At 44.0% G+C, this 15,317-nt stretch overlaps 1 protein-coding gene across 13 annotated transcripts in view; it reads right to left on the bottom strand.

Moving 5' to 3' along the window:
- MTMR3 (myotubularin related protein 3) overlaps positions 1-15,317 on the bottom strand; it is a 312,417-nt gene that overhangs the window by 52,532 nt on the left and 244,568 nt on the right. For 11 of the 13 annotated variants that reach the window (XM_035099150.2, XM_035099156.2, XM_035099155.2 and 8 more), the window contains exon 1: positions 3,197-3,425. The exons of 1 other annotated variant lie outside the window; for it this stretch is intronic. The gene's annotated coding sequence lies outside the window, so the exon portion shown is untranslated. One more of the 13 variants, XM_035099152.2, reaches the window with a different exon arrangement.

Raw genomic sequence — 15,317 nt, 5'->3', positions numbered from 1 at the left:
GGGATTCCCATTACTTAATTGATAGATTTCCATTGAACTTGTTGAACTTGAAGCCTGCAGCTCAATCCTATGCTTGTTTAGTTGGAAGTGTCACTGTGTTGAATTAGGCTTACACTCTGGTCAGTGTGCATAAGACTGCAGCCTTAGGAATACTATACAATTGAATCACTCATGACCAGGGGTCAGCAAACTTTTTCAGCAGGGGGCCGGTCCACTGTCCCTCAGACCTTGTGGGGGGCCGGACTATATTTTGAAAAAAAAAATGAATGAATTCCTATGCCCCACAAATAACCCAGAGATGCATTTTAAATAAAAGGACACATTCTACTCATGTAAAAACATGCTGATTCCCGGACCGCCCGTGGGCCGGATTTAGGAGGCGATTGGGCTGCATCCGCCCCCCGGGCCTTAGTTTGGGGACCCCTGCTCATGACCATTGTCTTCAGCTCCCAGGCAAAGATATGGAAACATCTGTGGCTGCAATCCTAGTTGCACTTACTTGGAAGTAAGCCCCACTGAATGCAATAGAACTTCCTTCTGAGTAGACATGGTTAGGATTGTGCTGGTGGTGAATGGTTTTGAAAAAAATCCTTCTTTACAGCTAGACAGACTGATCTGGAAGAGATTGTGAAGCCTATAGTAAAAAGTATAGAATGAAATGGCCTTCAAAAACAACAAATTCCAGCAACAGTATATTTATATGCAAGAAAACCTGAAATTAGCAATCACTGCCTACTTTCAAGATGAAAGAACTGCTTCAAGTCCAGAACCAAACTCAAGTCAAGACTCCTGTAAACCTGCAAGCAATCACATAACAATGTCTACCCAATTCAGCATGGCATACCACACCCCATATCCAGAACACCACAAATGGAACATGGCCTCCAACACAACTTTTTACCTCAGAAAAGGTAAAAACAGAGTCCCATGACACAACAATACTGTAATTCTGAAATCACCATTCTGACTTTCTAGTCACACCCCTGCAGTGGTAAAACCCAGTCTTTCCACATAAAAGTCCATGTTCTCAGTTCTATGTCGCTATCCACTTTAGGTAAAACCTAGTTTAATACATCAGGGGAGTAGAAAGATAAACCTCTATATCTGAATACAGAGCCAACTCTGAACCAATAAAGGGATGTTGTAGTCCTTTGGAAAGGTGAAGGATACAGGGGTGGGAAAGAAGGTGATTAACCCAGGCTTCCTCACAATGGTCTTAATTTTCATATGCAGATATACCACACAATGCTGAGCATGCAAAAGTCACCTATGCGCAGTGGGTAGCACCAGCAACCTTGCAAACAGTTGTGCAGAATGAGGATGAATGGAAATATCACGAAACTCATCCATTACACACATGCATACACAAGGTGTGTAAGAGTTAAAAGGTCTCACCTGGGCACATTCCAAAGATCACTTAAAAGAGATTAAATGCTCCCCCAGTATCCTTTAGCTTGCAGATCAAAATCTACAAAAGTTAACCCAAACCAGTAAGGGCACACATCTTTTTGTCTAGACATTTATGGTCTTCACAATATTAAAAGCCAACGTTTGTCATGCTCCTTTGCTAGTCTCCTGAGGCAATTTACACTTGCCACAGGTAACATGGCAAGTGGTCATTTACAGCACTGCTTCAATCACCAAATCATACTCATAGCAGATTACAGAGACACAAATGGGTGGATTTGCTGTACACCCTTTTCAATGTGGTCTAATCTGCATGGTGAGGGCAAGGATGGAAGCATAAATTGGGAGTTACTTTGGATATTAATTATTGTGGAGAACAAAGATGACTTTGTGCTGATGATAACATTAAACTGGGGGTAGGGAGACAATGTACAGGGAGGTGAGAACAAAACACACCAAAATATCAGCTCTAGGGTTAAAAGGGGAAAATAGAAACACACCATATGGGAGGAAAGGGGGGGAATGAACAAACTCAATCTTCTGCCACACAAATTAGTCTCAGGCCTAAAACATGGGTGCACCCCTTGCATTTCTTTATTTACTTACATGTATGTTTATGTTCCTCAAATGTCCCATGCAGTTGAGCAAGAGTTAAGAGGCCAATATTTGGGGGCCGTGTACGCTTCCTTGAAACTACGTCCCACTGAATACAGCAAGCCTTACTTTCAAGTAAATTTGCCCACTTATTTGTGGGGGTAAGCCCTACTGAATTCAGCGGGACTTTACTCCAGAATAAAAAGAGGCACAGGAGCAGGCTGCATGCTCCTAAGCGAGACAGAAGAGTCCAGATTCAGTTTTCACCTTGGCCACAAACTCATCAGGCGGGCTTACGCTAGCAGTTATTCTCTCCCATGACCCGCCTCACCCCCATTCACAATAACAGCTACCTTACAGGGCTGTTATCGCCATATGAGAGAGTACATAGGCATACACACACATGTAAGGTTGTATCCAATGCCAACTCCAACTCAGAGCAAACTCATCAAAATAAATTGGCACGACTAATTTAGGTCCATTAATCTCAGTAGGTTTATTCCGAGCAGCACTGGATACAACATATTATCTATAACACGATGTAATAAGACTGAGAGGTCCCAAGACCACCAGTATCCCCCCCCCCGCCAGAAAAAAAGGACTGTGAGAAGAAGAAGCGCTCTAAACAACTCTAATATTAACATAACCAAGCAGCAGGGCGATTTATTTACCACCACCATTCATTATTAAGTATCCCTATTAGCCCTGCCCTCCGTTATTATTTACCAACGCTTCTTATTACCCAGGGAGGGCAACCCTGACACACCGGCGATAACAGAGGACAACGCTAACAGGAAAAACCTTGCAGCAACAAACAACAACAACAACAAAACAACAACAACGAAGGACACAGAACGCAAAGCGGCCTCTTCTTCTCTTTGACAAGGACAGAGACTTTAAACAAACAAACAAAGGTTGCAGTGGGAAGAGAAGCAGGAATCCCAGAGAAGCGGCGGCCCTGAAGCCTTGGGGTGGGTGGGGGGACACGAAGACCCCAGAAGGGTGGAAAGTGCCTCCTCTCTCTCGCCCCCCTCCGGCCCGAGAAAAAGGCCCTGCTCCGGAATACGCCAGGCCGCAGCTGCCTGAGGAATAAGACGCCAGGCCCGGGCCCCGCTCCTCAGCCGTCCTTCTCCCTTCCCATTCGGGCTGCTGCTGCTCTTCCTCGGCTGCCTCTCTTCCTCCTCCTCCTCCTTACCCAGCGGCGGTGGCAGCGGCCGGCCATGGCGGGGGTCCCTCCTCCCCACCCCCCAACGGGGCGCGGCGGCGGGGGCGGCGGCGGCTCGGAGGGGGGTGGTCGCTCGGCTTCCCCTCGGCGTCGTCGTCGCTGCTGCTTCTGCCGCCGCCTTCGCCTCGGCTCTGCGGCTCGGCGCCTCCGCCTCCCTCCTCACAACCACAACAACATGGCGGCCGGGGCCACACACCGAAGGGCGGGCGGGCGGGGGAAAGGAGGAGGAGGAGGAGCCCGGTGGGGAAAGCGATGGAGGGCGGGAAGGAGCGCGAGCGAGGGCGGCCTCCTGGCTCGACGCTCCTCCTGAGGGGGAAACGGTGGGAGGCGGGTCGGGGGCGCGTCTCGTCGTCGTCTTCCCGAGGCAGGTGGTGGTGGTGGTAGTGGCGGCGGCGGCGGCTTTGCTTCTCTTGCTTCCCGGCTCAGGGCTGAAGGGAGCTGGCCACTATTGCCTCTCCACGCGGACTAAAATGAAATTAAAAAGTTCCCTTTTCCTTCTCTTCCCGTCCCAACGCCTTGAGGGGAAGGCTCCTTTCGCAGCGACACTGAGGCATAGCTGCCAAGTTATCCCTTTTTTAAAGGGATTTTCCCTTATGCTGAATAGGCTTCCTCGCGAGAAAAGGGGAAACTTGGCAGCTATGCACTGAGGGAAGCGTTCATTATGAGGCGAATTCCGACAAAATAAAACCAATCAGCAACAATAATTATGTAGTGCTGTGCCTTTAAGAATATGTGCCTTTAATAATAATAATAAATAATGTTTATTAAATTTTCTGTTTTGCAGTTTAAAGCACTCATTCTTACATCCTTAAGATATCAGTGACTTCCATTCTTCTCTTTCCATGGTTCATTTTACATATCATAAATCCCTGCATATATTACAGAAAATATACTATTCAGTATAACATTATCACATCCATCATAACTTATTTACACATTGAATTTATCTTAATGCTGCCAACATTTTCAACTGTACACAGTTATTTTCCATATATTCAATAAAAGTTTTCTATTTACTATTATTATTATTATTATTATTAAATCTATTGCCCGCCCTTCACCAGCAAAGACGGGGTTACCAGCCATTTAAAAATCAGAATTAAAAACAGTTAATACATGTTGTTGTTTAGTCGTGTCCGACTCTTCGTGACCCCATGTACCATAGCACGCCAGGCACTCCTGTCTTCCACTACCTTCCACTACCTCCTGCAGTTTGGTCAAACTCATGTTCGTAGCTTCGAGAACACTGTCCAACCATCTCATCCTCCGTCGTCCCCTTCTCCTTGATCTTTCCCAACATCATGGTCTTTTCCACCTCTTCACATGAGGTGGCCAAAGTATTGGAGCCTCAGCTTCACGATCTGTCCTTCCAGTGAGCACTCGGGGCTGATTTCATTCAGAATGGATAGGTTTGATCTAGCAGTCCATGGAGTCTCCTCCAGCACCATAATTCAAAAGCATCAATTCTTCGGCGATCAGCCTTCTTTATGGTCCAGCTCTCACTTCCATACATCACTACTGGGAAAACCATAGCTTTAACTATACGGACCTTTGTCGGCAAAGTTAATACATATCAAACAGTTAAAATATAATTAAAAACAATTCAATGGCATGCAAGAATAAAGAAAAAATACAATTAAAATTAAACATACACAGAAAAAAATATATGAATGTCAGTTATTTAACAACCTGGGGGAAAATAATATTTTTGTTGGGTGAGGGTTTTCTTTGAAGATGTATTTGTAAAGGTTAGAATATTGTCCTCAAGGCCGTACGATATTCTCACTTGAAACCGAAAAGCCGGAACAAAAGGAAGGGCATAACGTTTATTTTCCAACAAAAGACAGAAATTGGGTAAAGAGGAACCCAAGTCAACCTAGTTGCCTTGGATTAAAGACCAGGGGAGATTTCTAGTTGCACCAGAGAGGTATGGCAAGCTGTATGGTGGTTCCCATTTTTGTGCTACAATCAGTTCTCACAGTCTAGAATAAACATCTGGGGAATACCTTGTTGGAGCATTATCAATTTCACTTCCCAACTATCAAAAACAGAAGTGTGGTGGGAGGCTTAGCAGAGGAAATACACAGCAGTGCTGAAAAAGCAGAACTTTCGCAAATATCTTTATGATCTGTTTTAGCTTAAAGGGAAATGGCTATAAAATAGGGCAAATGTTGCAACAGGTACGGAGAATGGACCTTTGCTGGTGATCACCAACTTTGGGCTTTGTTTCTCCTCCCCTGCATGAATGATAGCACTTCAGAATGCTCTGGGTACGGTAATTAAAGATGAGGAAAAATAAAAGCCAATGACATATGCACTTGTGACAGGACCAGCCCTACAATTAGGCAAAGTGTGACAATTGTTTCAAGTGAAAGATGCAGTTGGGTGAGGAGTGCCAGCAAGATGTTGGGAGGGCATACCTGTGAACAGGTCCGCGGTCGGACCTTGCATGGCATGCAAGACTTAACGAAAATTCCATATTTGCATATAATGAAGAATAACGACTAGAAGTGGCTGTGAAGATTATAATGATATTGGCCTTCATACATCAGACACAGATGATTGCATTCCCAGGATTTTATTTGCAGCAATGTAAGTTGGGGTCCAATCGGGGGAAAATGAGAATCAGATCATGCAATTGGTTCTATTGCCATACGTGTAAGAAAATAAAACTGATATTTAAATACTTGATTTTTAAAAAATGCAGTTGGGCCACCCTAACAAAATGACATTTTAGTTTTATAGACCTTTAAACCTGAGAAACCTCACTTCCTGCAATCAAAGGAGTACATTCCTTGAGCAAATAGATTTTATCGTCAACACAGAGTTGTAACAAAATCCTTTGTCCTACCTTGCTGGAAGAAACAAAGATGAATGTGTCAAAGGCATTCCAAGATGCCAGAACAAACCTGCAAAAGTTAGATTTATATGGCTGATTCAGACTAGAGCAGTTCCATAAACTGGTTCCACTCCAATTCTAGAAGTGCAGGAATATGACACCGGCACAAGGAAGAATCTGTGTCAGTGGTAGATTACAGACAATGGCTGCTATTCTTTGCACATGTTCCCAAGTCCTTCTCTTTTTAAAAAGGGGCACTGTCCTTGGAAGTTACATCTAAAAAGAAGCAGGAAATGCCACCTTCACTGTAATCTGTACAGTAGAATATGTCCTAGGCTTTGGATGTCTTTCACAAGCAATGGAAAATGAAGATCAAACCATATTTATCAGCTTGAATAACAGCTGGCACTCAGTGTTGGCTCTGCATGCAAAACACTCCAGATTGATACCTGGTGTCTCCAGATAGGCCTGGGAAACACTCCCATTTGAATCCCATGAGAGCTGCTGCCTGTCAGTGTTTGGCAGTACTGGCTTAGATGGATCAATCGCCTGACTTAGTATAAGGTAGCTTCCTATGTTGCTATGAGCACAAGTTTGTTTTTGGAACATTGGTTCAGAAAAGTACCATAAAACAAACAGTAAAATAAAAAGAATAATGAAATAATCTGTTTTGACGGGGTGAACAATATTAAAAAATGAGTCCCTTAAAAGAGAAAAGCAACAGGAAGGAAAGCATGAGCCTAATCCTGTTTGCACAAGGCGACTCGAGGATTGCAAGAATAACATTTTTCTAAGCATGCAACACACATAGGGAAGTGACAAGATCTACCACTGCTACACATCTAAGGAGTTCCAAGATCAGAGACAGGTATGTCTTAGGATCGTAAATGGCGGAGAGGCATTGTTCTCATGCCCTGCTCATAGGCTTCCCAGATGCATCTGAGACTAGGACAAGATAAGTCAGGTGTGGGGAACCTTTTTTAACCCAAGGCACACATTCCCTCATAGGCAACCTTCTAGGGACTGTATACTTTAGATTTGATTTCTTAGAATGTACATATAGCTTGACTGTTTTAAAAAAACACCTCCGAGCAGTTTACAGAAAGAATAAAGCAATAAAATTATTGGTTAGAAAAGTTTAAAATGACTATTTCAAAACCTCAACAAATAATTAAAATCAACGATCAGCTGAAAACCAGATTAAAACACATGCCAACATTCTACATGTCTGGACAGGCTTGCCTAAACAAATTTTTTTACCAAGCACTCAAAAGAATACAGTGACAGCAGCTGCCATATCATTGGTGGGTGTGGCCAGGCACTCACAGTTCTCCATCCTTCATCCAAGGCAAGCAAGCAGGAGTTATTATTTCAGTCCAGGGACACATTCAAGCTAGGTAAAACCCACAGAGGGGACACAAAGTAGGGATGGGGGAGAAATTCAATTCAGTTTGCATCGAAAGGTGAACCTATCTAATTTGCACTTTCTGAAACAATACTGGAATGGAAACACAGCCATTCTTCACAAATCTGTACTATGAATTTTGCAGTGAGGTCTACAAAAGCGCACATGCTGAGGAAAAGTATGCATAAAAATGTATATGTTAGTAAAAATAACGTTTCGAAACACATTATTTTAGGGGAAATTACTTTCCACAAATGTGCATATTAGGCGAAAGTACAAACTGTAAGGAGATATTCGCACTACGGTGCCGGTGAATTTGAAGGATGGTGATCATGATGACAAACAAACTGGTGTGGAATTGTGAGAAACTGAACATAAGACTGGAAAAAGGAGAAACTTGGAAAAACCGAAATTAACATATTAACCCATCCATCAAGGTCACATTCCAGCCAGGTAAAACTAAAAGAGGTTGCACAGAGCAGAGCTAGTGAGGAGCATGGCGGGCTGGGGGGAGTTGCATTTGACCTGAGGTTCGCCACCTCTAATTTATATCCTAGATTTATAACATTACTTATTCCCGTGCTTCGGGTTCTCTGACCTACTTGTGAGAAGAAAATACAAACAGCAAAACCACAACAACCCACCATCACAACCTTCAGTCTGCAAACACCCTTTTGTATTCTGCTGGAAAAAAATAAATAAAAGTGTGACGAATCAACAGTAGCCTTCTTTCCATGCAAGAAGGAAGTTCATTTGGCCGCAGCTGAGAGTAGCAGGAGCTGGTGGAAAAGAACTTTGAACAGAGAATCTTTCTAAACATACAGAAAAGCAGTTTTTAAAAATTGTAAATGGTGAGGTTGTCAGCTGGGAACTTGTTTGACATTTAAAGAACCCAGAAACTTTGGAAAACTTTTCTCTCTCGCTCTCAATCTCAATTTTTTGCAGTTTGCATGAGACATGAACAAATAAATTAAAAGCCAACCTCAAACCGTCTATCTCCTGGGAAGACTCTGGCATCTTTTCCTGCACGCTGCATTCTTTGAAAGGGAGAATGCTGCTTTGTGGCTTATCACTGGCTGATCCAAAAAGGTTCTCTTGGTGCTCAAACAGAGCCAAGACAATTAGCAACATATATCTGTCAAACCTCCAGGCAATGTCAAGGCACTCATCCCAGGCTTTGACTGGACAGGACACTGGACCATTCAATAGTTGTGCATTCAGCGCTCAACAGCTTCCTACCGTAGCAGCAAATCAGCCTCTGAGACGGGTCTTCTTCTTATGTAAGTCAAACTCCATTTCCTACAGTTCCTTTGTCTAGAAAGCATTAGGATCTCGTCCAGATTTTGCTCCTGCCAAAATATGAGGTCCTTCTGAGCTATTTTTCAGGACCAGTTTAGCTGTGTGATTTTGGTGTGTGTGTCTTTAGCCCATGGATAGGGAAACTTGTGGCCCTCCAGATGTTGTTGGAGGATTACAACTCCCATCAGCTTCAACCAGCATGGTCAATGGCCTGGGAAGACTGGAGCTGTAGTGCAACAATACAACACAGGTTCACTAACCCTGCTTTAGCCCTTGTACAGCTATTAACAAAGGAAGGAAGAAAATGCAGAGAGGGGGCCCGGAGCTGCATCAGGAGTACTGTGGCATGGAAGGGGCTTTAGCCCTTTATCCTTCCATGGTCTCAATAAAAATATTGGGTGGGGCCAGTTCATGCCAGCTATTTGTAATGGGAGGAGAGATTCCATCAGTGCAAATGGGAGAATCATAGAATCATAGAGTTGGAAGAGACCACAAGGGTTATCCAGTCCAACCCCCTGCCAAGCAGGAAACACCATCAAAGCATTCCTGACAGGTGGCTGTCTAGCCTTTGCTTAAAGACCTCCAAAGGAGGAGACTCCACCACCACAAAGAAGGAGAGCTTCTTCCAATACAAATAGTAAGTGGGGAGCCCGCTTCCATGTAATCCAGATCAGGACCACAGTGGTATTGAGGGGAAGGGTGATGGAGCCCTTACTTCCACAAAGGTCATGGTTCAGATTACCACCACCACCTCCGTGACTGCAACTTACTTTTTTTAAAAGCCAAGTGTGTGAAAGAAATCATGCCTATTTTGTCCCTCAATATTCAACTGAAGGCTGCAGCTCTTGGTCTCATCTAAAAACCCATTGCCCCCCCCAAGTGCATCAGCCCCTAGGAGCCAGCACCTATGTTAGCAGTCACCTGTTCCCTTCATGGAGCTACAATTCTCAGAGTGGTTTAACGACCAATCCTTCTTCCCAGGGAACTCTGGAACTGAAGCTCTGTGCAGGGCATAAGGGTTTCTTAAGACCTCTCAGCACCTTTAACAGACTGCAGTTCCCAGGATTCCTTGGGGGAAGCTGTGCCTGTTGAAAGTGGTATGATACTGCTTTAAATGCATAGTGCCGATGAAGAACTATAGTTCCTCAAGGGCAATACTGAGACTAACGGCTCATCCAGACTTCTTTTTATGCTGCATTTCTAGGCATTGGTCCAGGCTTTAAAGCTCTGTGTGCAAGCAGGGTTTTTTGTCCTGGCACTTTCCCTGGGGAAATCTGCATTTTACTACTGAATTGGAGCAAACGGCAATCACACAGATGTTTCCCCAGGGAAAGTGTTGGGACAAGAAAACACCTGCTTGGTCATAGAGCTTAAAGTCCAGACCTGTGCATGGATAGCAGGGCCGTCTTTACCTGGGGATGCAAGGGATGCGGGGCACTCGGGCGCCGAATTCTGGGGGGCGCCAGGTGCCCACCGCTGAAGCCGCCTTAGCTCTTAACTACGTACCTGTAATGAAATAATAAATAATTTTGATCAAGCTAGAAAAACAAAATGCATATATACCTAGGTATTACCGAAATGTATACCTACTGTTTCACTAAAGGACTTTCGACTTTGTGCGCTCATTTAACAAAGATGTGCCACGCCAGCTGTTGCCATTCACAACGGCGATGCTTGTCAAACTTGGGAACGCTGGACAGATCTTTGCACCCTGGCGGTGCATATGCTAAAGACTCCCCTGATGGATAGCGTGGTGCAAAAGGAAGTCTGGATGAGCCCTAAGGAGGAGGAAGCTGACAGTGCTACTCCTTGGACTGGTTGTAAGTATGAAAGCAGGCAGATGGTGGACGAGCCTTGTGTCTGCCACATTGAGTCAGCATGGTAAGATGAATGAAGGAATACTGAATGTGGACAAGGGATATCAGGGTGCCAAATCCTCCTCAGTTATTTATAAGTGATGGGAACTGTAGTCTGAAATATCAGGAGGTCATCAGATTGGGGACGGCTGCACTATAGCAGGTATATGTTGTGGTCTGCTATTCAAAGGAATAAAGAGCAGCAAAAATACTGTTATGTCCACGTTTTTGTCATTCTTTAGATCCTAGCCTTTGGCCTGCATATTGTTTTCAACAAGTTTCAGAAGCAACCCAGTTCAAAACAATACCATTAAAAATTTGCATATAGTCCTACAACATTTCTGCATTATTGTAGCTATAAAGAACATTTTACTTTACTGTAGTTATATAAAAATGAAAGGAAAAATGTAATGCAAAGCCTCATGTTTCAGCTATCAAAAACTGGCTCTGGCTTTACAACCTTCCCCATATTTGTAATTTTTTGCATAATTTACTCAACCTCAGATATGATAAGCTTCGTCAGTGGTAAGCCTTGTTAATAAAACCTGATTGTAAGTTTCCTAAAGACTGCCCTGTATTAGGCAACTTACAACTTAGACAAACAAATAACAACAGCAGCCCAGTTGTAAATGGTTTGGGCTTCATTTTGCACCTGGGTATAGGATGTCTGCCAAAGGAAATTAAACATAGGTCATCCATGGTTTCTTTAAAAATAAATAATTTAGAAGATGCAAAAAAAGAGAGCATTAAGTCTACAGCATTCTAAGCAGCTTTCCAAGCCCCTTGAAGTACAAGGCAAACAAACTCTACCCACTGCAGTCTCCTTCCGGAGAGGAGAGGAGAGGCTGGCATGTTAATAAGTAGATACTGAATAACGGTGAATTACAAACGAGAATAATACAGTCTGTCTCCTCTAGTGTATTAACACTAAACTGGTCATGTTGTGCGGATGCCTGATGATCGTCTTCCAAAGCAACTACTCTATTCTGAACTTAAAAATGGAAAGTGTAATGCTGCTGGTCAACAAAAGGGATTTAAAGACTGTCTCAAGGCAAATCTTAAAAAATGTAGTATAAACACCGACAACTGGGAAACACTGGCCTGTGAGCACTCCAGTTGGAGAACAGCCTTTACCAAAGGTGTCATGGGCTTTGAAGACACTCGATCTCAGGACGCAAGGGAGAAACATGCTAAGATTAAGGCATACTTGGCAAATCCACACTGTGATCAACTCCCGCCTGGAAACCAATGTTCCCACTGTGGAAGGACGTGCGGATCCAGAATTGGCCTCCACAGTCACTTACGGACTCATTGTTAAAACTGTGTTTTTGGAAGACAATCTTACTCGGCTACGAGTGATCACCAAAGAAGAAGAAGAAGAATTAACACGTTTACTCCCTCTAATCAAGTGATGAGTGCCAAAGGGGCTTGGGCTGGAGCTAAAATGGGGTCACTGAGAAATCGGAGGAAAGTGTCGGCATGTGTGTGAGTGAGGGAAACACTGAGATTGGCAGGCGTACAACAAACATATTTTAGAACTCCAGAAACCTAAGGAGCGACCCCCTCCTGAAAACAAGCCAAAGAAAACTGAGCATGCTCACTATCCAGGGAATGTTGAGTGTCAGTAGAACATTGAGGAAGAGCCATAGTTCAATAGTAGAGCATCTTACATTCAGAAGGTCCTAGGTCTGATCCCATCAGCCCCAGCCAATATGACCAGTGGACAGAGAGGGTGGGAATTGCAGCCCAACAACACCTGGAAGGTCACGGTTCCCTATTCCTGCTTTATGGAGTGTTACAAAGAGAGAGAGAAAAGGCAGCTCCCAGCTCCCAGGAGCTTACTGCCTAAACTTCCCAAAGTGGGAGACTAGGAATAGATGAGATAGCAGGATTTGGAGAATGCAGGAACGTCAGAGCTAAGAAGTCGCTGGAGACAAGAACAGGAGTCACCGGGCAGTACACACAAACGGGACAAGGAGGCAGAAGTACTTATCAGATGAAACACAAAAGTAAGGCAGCATTGCATAGTGGTTTGAGTTTGGGACTAGGACCTGGAAGGCTGTGGTTGAAAGTCCTACTTGACCATGAAACTCACTGCATGACCCTTAGGGCGGTCACTGCTTCTTAACGTAACATACCTTGCAAGCTTGTTTTGAGGATTAAAATGGGGAGAGGGAGAACCATGCGTGCCACTATCTATAATATATGAATACATTTCAAGACAGACCTGAGCCTTACAATGAGGCAGAGTGAGGCAGCTGTTTTAGGCAACAGCTGCTGAAGTGCAAGGAGTGGCCACAGCAGTACCCCTGTACTCACTACACCAGCCGGCTGCTAATTGCAGTGGAAGATACTGTTCGTTCACCAGGATCAGAGTAAGATTCAGCTGTCAATCCAATTGGCTTCTTATGTGCCCTGGGGAGGGTGCCATCAGGCAGCAAAATGTCTTGAGCTGGCCCTGGGCCGCTGGCAAGGGTTATTTGTACAATAACAACACACCAATACGTGGTAGTTAGTGTCGGACTAGGACCCGGAAGACGAGGGTTCAAATCCCCACTCAGCCATGTTGAAGTTCACTGGATGACCTTGGACTGGTCCCGACCTCACAGGCGTTGTTGTGTCGATAAAATTGGGAACTGGGGAGGAAAATCCTTTTATCTTGTTCTCTGAGAATCAGGTCAGTTCCCTGTCCTTTTATATGACAGGGCACCGTTCCTTTTTTGTGTTTTTATTTCTGATGCATTTCATTGGAACATGAGCCAGTGATGACACACTTTTGCCATTCTTCTTCTTAAAGCTCTTCATAACTTTTGGGGCACAGATGGGTGCTTTTGTGCTCAAATTTCCTTTTGGGTTTCACACAGGCATCTGGTTGGCTACTGTGAGAATTGGATTCTAGACTAGATGGGCTATTGGCCTGATCCAACAGGTTCTTCTTATCTGTCTCAGCCAGCACCCTTTCTAACACCCCTTCTCTCTCTCTCTCTCTCTCTCTCTGCCACCCCCTCTCTTCCTTCTCCTCGACACCCCCATGAAATTCGGTCATGGGCCACATGTGGCCCATAGCCTGCAAACTGCCTGATCCTGCCATAAAGAAATTTTGAGAATTGTCGACTGCTGAAGGCCCTAAGCATTCTCACTCTACAGAATGATTTCCCCTAGGTTCCTTCCCTGTTGTGAGAGAATAACTTTCAAAACAGTTTTTAGGTTGCAATCCTAAACAAATTGACTGGGGTGCAAACTCCACTGAACATAGCAGGGGGTTACTTCTGAGTAAACATGCATAGAATTGAGTTCTGACAATTTAAGTTTGGGAGCTCAAGGCAGTGTACACTCCCTCTCAATTATAGTGTTGGACTAGGACCTGGGGCACCAGGGTTCAAATCCCCACACACGGCCATAATGAAACTCACTGGGTGACCTTGGACCAGCCACTGTCTCTCAGCCTAATCTATGGTACCTCACAGGGTTATTCTGAGGATAAAGTGGGGAGAGGAAAAACCATGTATCCAGGACAGCAAGGGCAAATGTATCAAAAATTTGGAGAACCTTTATCTTAGATAATTTGGATTATTGGTGCTCCAAGGTTTAGCAGATAGTCCTACTTGAGAATTTCCCCACAAATTACAGTGGTACCTCTGGTTACAGACGCTTCAGGTTACAGACTCCACTAACCCAGAAATAGTACCTAGGGTTAAGAACTTTGCTTCAGGATGAGAACAGAAATTGTGTGGTGGCGGCACGGCGGCAGCGGGAGGCCCCATTAGCTAAAGTGGTACTTAAGATTAAATAAAGTTTCAGGTTAAGAACGGACCTCCGGAACGAATTAAGTTCTTAACCCGAGGTACCACTGTATAGTGGCTTTAGTTTTAAAAAGTCACACACACACCCAAACATGGTTTGATTTAATCTCATTTACAAACTAAGAGGCACAAGGTTAGATTATTCCTACAGCTTATGCTAAAATGCAGTATAAACCATAGCCAGCAAGGTTTCCTACTCTTCAATATTACTCTTCTTTTGTATTAAGGCACACATAATGACAAAACATAGGAGACAGTGTTATCATTTGAACCACCATTTGGTTAGCAGACTGGTAAACTGTTTATATATACTGTACAGTGGTACCTCTACTTACGAATAACTCTACTTATGAATGTTTCTACTTACGAATGGAGCTCCGTCTGCCATCTTGGATGCTGTTTAGATAGGATTTTTTCTACTTACGAATTTTTAGATAGGCTTGCTTCTACTTACGAATTTTTTATCCCAATGCATTCCTATGGGATTCGACTTACAATTATTTTCGACTTACGAATGTGCGTTCGGAACGCATTAAATTCGTAGAGGTACCACTGTATATACATCCTTACTGCCAAACATATAGAACAGGCATCCCCAAACTTCGGCCCTCCAGATGTTTTGGACTACAATTCCTATCATCCCTGACCACTGGTCCTCTTAGCTAGGGATCACGGGAGTTGTAGGCCAAAACATCTGGAGGGCCGCAGTTTGGGGATGCCTGATATAGAAGTATCTGCTTATTTACATAGGATTCCATTGCGATTGTACCATTTCAATACTGTTGTATGCCACCTTGAGCTCCTGGGAGTTGGATATCACCCAATTCCAGGTAGCACTGTACAAAATATTAAAACACAATAAAACACCATTAAAAAAAGGCAGCCGGGT

Source organism: Zootoca vivipara, chromosome 17 (genome assembly GCF_963506605.1).
Source record: "Zootoca vivipara chromosome 17, rZooViv1.1, whole genome shotgun sequence".
Taxonomy (NCBI): domain Eukaryota; kingdom Metazoa; phylum Chordata; class Lepidosauria; order Squamata; family Lacertidae; genus Zootoca; species Zootoca vivipara.
Note: the sequence above shows the minus strand (reverse complement) of the source record. Positions and strands in the feature narration are given on the sequence as shown.